Source organism: Agelaius phoeniceus, chromosome 11 (genome assembly GCF_051311805.1).
Source record: "Agelaius phoeniceus isolate bAgePho1 chromosome 11, bAgePho1.hap1, whole genome shotgun sequence".
Classification (NCBI taxonomy): Eukaryota; Metazoa; Chordata; class Aves; order Passeriformes; family Icteridae; genus Agelaius; species Agelaius phoeniceus.
This window is the reverse complement of record NC_135275.1, coordinates 10,724,687-10,730,723: the sequence shown is the minus strand read 5'-3', so window position 1 is coordinate 10,730,723 and position 6,037 is coordinate 10,724,687.

The window sequence follows — 6,037 nt, the reverse complement described above, 5'->3', positions numbered from 1 at the left end:
GGGAGACAGGAGATCGGTGTGGGGAGAGTCCGAGCCGGCCGCTGCCTCCGGAGCGGCCGCGCTGCGCGGGAGGGCGGCGGCTGCTCGCTCGCATTTTCATTTCATTTCATTTCATTTCATTTCATTTCATTTCATTTCATTTCATTTCAATTATTTTCTTTATTGATTTATTTTCTGGTGTGGTTTGGGCAAAGCGGACAAGGTAGGAGAGGGGCGAGAGGCTGAAGGTGGAGGCTGAGGGCGGCACGGCGCTCTCGGGTGTCCCGGCACTGCGGGGGCAGCGGCGGCTGCACGGTCCCGTCCGGAGAGGAGAGAGCGGCAGGGAAGGGAGAGCCGGGGCAGCCGAGCAGGGAGAGCCGGGACAGTACCGGGGGACACTGCCATGGGGACACTGCCCTGGGGACACTGCCCGGGGGGACACTGCCATGGGGACACTGCCCGGGGGGCACTGCCATGGGGACACTGCCCTGGGGACACTGCCATGGGGACACTGCCATGGGGACACTGCCATGGGGACACTGCCCGGGGGACACTGCCCGGGGGACACTGCCCGGGGGGGCACTGCCATGGGGACACTGCCCGGGGGACACTGCCCGGGGGCAGTGCCATGAGGACACTGCCATGGGCACACTACCATGGGGACACTGCCATGGGGACACTGCCCGGGGGACACTGCCCGGGGGGACACTGCCATGAGGACACTGCCCTGGGGACACTGCCCGGGGGACACTGCCCTGGGGACACTGCCTGGGGGCACTGCCCTGGGGGCACTGCCATGGGGGCACTGCCATGGGGACATTGCCATGGGGACACTGCCCGGGGCCGGAGCGGAGCTCCCAGCGGAGCCGTGTCCCGGTAGGAGCCCTCCCGTCCCGTCGCTGCCGTGTCCCGGGGCGGTTTCTGCGTCCCGCTGCTGCCGAGCCGTAGATTGAGCGCTGCCGTTGTGTGGGTACACCTTCTGGAATAATGGGACCCGTCAATCTGCAAATTAAGTGAATCTGCGTTTTGCAAAGGAGGATTTGGTTGTGTTAAAGAATATAGTCAGATTCAATAAAATGCTTCGGAGCCCGTTGAGTTATTTTACTATTCAAGATGGCATTTAGGCTTATGCTTAAGGCCAAATGCTTACTGAATTCTGTTATTTCAAAGGAGGTTAAGACCTCAAGATCTGTCTGGAATAGTGTTGCTTCTGAAAATCTAAATGTGGTTGGCAGGACCTTTGTCTTGCCAAAGGTACCAGAGATAAAGGGAGACATCCTCTGGTGTGTTCTCCAGCTGATGTAAGAGAAGTGCTGCCCTTGTGAGGTTGCAGAGGAAACTAAGCAATAATAGAGAAATAGACAGTTGAGGTGGAGTTTATTGTGTGCACAAAATCTCTGAACTGCTTTGCTTGTATTTCTGTAAAATTATAATTTATCAGACAAAATTACTACATTTTTTTCCCCTCCAAATATTGCTTTGCAGCTTATTGTTTGGTACTTTCTATACATCAGCTAAGAAGTCTTTGAAACTTTCATTTAGGGACTAGGACAAGGGAAGGAAAGAAAAGAAAGCCTGGAGTTTTTCATAATAGTGCACTGCTTATGAAGTCCTGTGAAGCACAGAATATACAAGATGGGTGATAAAAGCAGTAAGATTTCATCCCCTGCTTCACAATAGATTCCCTAAATTAATAGATTTCCATTATACTTGCAGAATTTTAAATAATATAGCCAACCAGACCTGGCTCCTGCTTTTTGTCGGAAACAGCAGGTGGCAATGTAATTTCAAACATCTTTTCAAAACTTTCTCATAGAGAAAATCATTCTCTAAGGACTATAAAACAAGTTTCACAGTCCATTTATATTTCTTTTTATTTTAATATTTTGTTAATTATTAGTTTTGCTAGGCAAGTGATATGTTCTTTCAAAAAGCTGATAGTAGTTGACTTGTGGTTTCAGAACTTGGGTAAAAAACAGTTGTGTTCTTTGTAGACAAATCAAGACTATCTACAACACTTGTCCTGCATATATGGGACTGGATCTTTCAAAACTGGCAAGTCTTTCAGGTATTTGATAAAATACTATGCAAAATAAAATTATTTAGGCAAATAAGCAGATTGTAAATTGTGTAAAAGAACTTCCTACACGGTAAAAAAAATATTGATTCCATACTGCACACTTGGCTTTATGTTATGAGGGCCAGATAACTTTTTTGCTTTCAGACTGCCTCGGGAATGTCCTGTGTTATTCCAGCATTAAGAGGCCAAAGTCTAAAAATATCCAAAGTCCCTTAACAGAGCTGCAGTTTCACAACCAGCATTCCTAAGTCTTTGATTTATCTTTCCAGAAGACTGAGTAAAAATGCTTTCAGGCTACACGCATCTCTCTAAGGCTCATGAAACACTATACAAGCACTTCAATCACTCATTAATTAAACTTTTGAATAGCTCATGTAAGCCAGGTAAGAGGATGAGATTTCAGTGGGAGGTAGGTGTTATGAAAGCCCCATCAGGTGTCTGTCTTGATCTCCAGACACATAAATACCATTAATATCTGGTTGTAATTGACTTAAGAGAACAAGTCACATTGATTTTTCAATCACTTCTTCATGAGAACCCCACTCAGAATGGCTGTATCTCTTTTCTAGGTGGATAAATGATTATATTCACAATGATTAAATTCAGCACAGTCAGTGATGCCTTGTGGAAGCTGGAACAATGGGACTTTGGCTTGGAATTCAGTTTGCAAGTGTATTTGCAATGCAAATGCAGCTGAGAGGGTCCCCCAAGAATACATTTCTTTGGGGCTTGCATATGGAATGTAGCCAGATTTGTATTTGGCATTGTTGCTGCATGAGCAAGTGTTTTTTAAATAGTTGAATATTGCTAGTGTGGTTCGAGTCCATTAATTTCTGGTTTTTAACTTACTTTTGGAGGAAGTGATACCCAAACTTTATCAGAATAATATAAGTTTCATAGAAAATGTATCCTTATTCCCTACAATATCAGAAATCAGATTTCAGGGCAGAAATCATTATCCTTCCTCTTAATACTTGTATGTAGTTTCTGTACCCAGCCATTGCAGCAAAGGAAATCAGGAGTGTCCTCAAAGTTTCAAATTCATATGTAGCTTTCAGGGCTTCTGGAGTTAAATGGGAAACCTAAACAGTTTTGGCCTTGCTTCCAATACATTTTAGATAATGCAAATGGAAGTTTTTAGACTTGTTTCCTTGATTGCTTCCTGCAAGAGCAACACGATGAAGAGTAACTATCAACTGAATGCAATCAAATGCTAGCATGAGATGGTGTTAATCTTTAGCCAGCAGGCACTTGATGATTAATGGAATGAACATGTGATCTGTGTGCCAAATAAACTGAGTGTTGAAATTAAAAAAAAAATCTTTCTTTAAAGAAAATAATTTGCTTTTTGATACTGCAGTTGATACAGGACTGCGTGTTCTGATTCTAAACTATAATTCCAAACAGGGGCTTATGTGATGTCCATAAATTAGTCTTTATATCTGATATCATAGATTACTACATACTGAGAAGTTTATGAACACTAGAATATTTCTAAAATATATTTCTCTGTAGCAGAGGAATTCAGCTTCTGAAACCTGCCTTTGTAGCCAAGAAATGTGCAGGCCATCCATACCATACTTGTGTTCTCAGTGTGGGGTTTTGCATATTTCCTTCCTTCATACAGATGGATTTAAATGATAGCTGTGCTTGAGATTGTGTACATGGGCATTGTGTTTGCATAACTTGTTCTGTGGAGTATTAATACTTTTATATTCTCAAATATGCACAGTTTAGATCACCAGGAAACACATAAGGAGTATAAAGAAAGTATGTTCTAGCTGCATCATTGAACTGGGAGGAGAGACTTGGGAGTAAACAACCCACATTTATGTAAATTGAAATCTGCAGCAATCTTTTCCTTCCATAACATGGAAACCATGGGTTTGATTTGGCTTCAGTCAGATGGATGGATGGTAAAAATGGCTGTTGTTCCAATGGAGTTGTACCATATCAGAACAAGAAATCTTAATTTCCACTTGAGATAAAACCTTTAATTGGCTGCTTGGGCTCTATAGCATTTGCCATAAGTATTTGTGAAGTATTTTGTGTATTTGGGTATCTCATGCACACCTAAGAATGGTAACCTTTGCACTCACATTTGTAGGAATTATTCAGAGATGATATAAACTGGATCTTTCCCAAAAAGGTTACTCACTTTTTAAAGCAAGCCTGCTTCAACAGGACAGGTGTGGTAGCTGCAGGTCTGTTTGTGCACAGTGCTTTCAAATTGCACATAGCCATAGTTCTCCTTGCAGCCAGTTCCTTGCAGCCAGTGCTGTTTCTTCACATGGAAATTTTAACTGAAAAAAAATCTGAAATCCATCACAAAAATTCTTTCAATGTTTTTGTGACTAAAAAGGATTTCTATGTAGAGTTATGATAGAAGTTGTATCAAGTGTAGAAGCAGAACTTATGGTAAGGCAAAAGGCTATCAAGGAAAGAAGGTATTGCAGTCTGAGTTAAGAACCTGAGGGGCTGCAGATTTTTACCATGTTTTCTTTCTGCATTCTTACTAGCAAAGAAACAAAACCTCATGGTCCTTTACTGTAATACAGAGGGACTGTCAAAACATGAAGTTGTCATGTTCCTTACACATATATTTCTCAACAGGTGTTGGGAAAGAATAAATTTTGCACCAAAATAGCAGTATTTTTGGGTAATGAGAAATTAGAGTGCTATTTATATAATGCTAATATGTAGTGTCAACTTTGGATTTTTAAAAAAAATTAAATTACGAATTATCAGCTTATTAAGTGGGGATGGACAAGTGTTCCTTTGGAACAATGTATCATTTTTTTTCTACCCCTAAAAACATATTTTGATGTAGTTTATAATTAAACACTATAAAAGCAAGGATTACCACTTAACATTTCATTTTTGTCAGGAAAGCATCTCCTGCAAAATACTTACAAATTAGTCTCTTCTGCAGTCTTGACTGAAATGCATTATGCAGAAATCTGACAACTGCTCAGTACAATTTGCAAGCTGCAGAGAATTCAAAATAGTCTTTGATGTCTAGGCAGAAATTCACTGTACAGCAGGGAGTTTAGGTTGGTTCTCTGCATTTTATCAGCCCATGTTGTGTTTAATTAAGACATGGCAAGCGTCTCAGGATTAGCCTTTGACAGCTCAGAGTTTTTGCTCCAGGTCACTAAGCCTGTTTTATTTTTTCCCTCTCCCATTTTCCCCCTTCATAAAATTCCAACAGGCTGTCAAATCTTCTACTACTTTTCCTGAAGGAGCCTTATTTTGGATAGAGACATCAAATTGGCCCTGGTGAGTTCTTCAGCTTCATGCATAGTAACTGGCCCATGTGAGCTGATGGGATTTTATTTCATAAAAGCATTTAATGTTATAAAATTAATATATCACAGCAGGTATAAAATAAATGTCCAATATGAGGACTAAAGAAACTGTCCTCACAAGAAATCAGTCAGTATGGATTGGAACATACACCAATGAAAGCTAAGTGAGAAACAAGAACCTTAGCAAGAACAGCAGAAAATAACCAAATAATTGAACTAGTAATGATGTTTGTTTGTTTTTGTTATCAAATAATATTAATGGTTTTCATGAAACCAGGAAAAACTGTGGTAAATCAAATACTAATAAAGTAAAATTGTTTTATAGTTTAAAAATTAAGAATATTGTCTTAAAGAGACCAGAGGAGAAAAAAGGGAAAAACTTAAGTCCTCTGCATATAAAAAATGGGTCAAGCCACTGAATTTTTCTGAGCAAGCACTAGATGAAATCTTATACCTTCCCTCTCCTTTATTCTGCTTTTGTATACATACACTTTTAAAGTGCAACTTACCTTAAAATGTCCATAAATTAAAAACTCCCAAGATATAAACAACTATATCCATTCAATAGGAAATGTTCATCAGAGCTTGGACAAATCATTATGCAGAGGATATTCTAGGAGAAAGCACTGAAGCAATCAAACTTGAACCAGCTGCAGAAATAAAAAAGAAA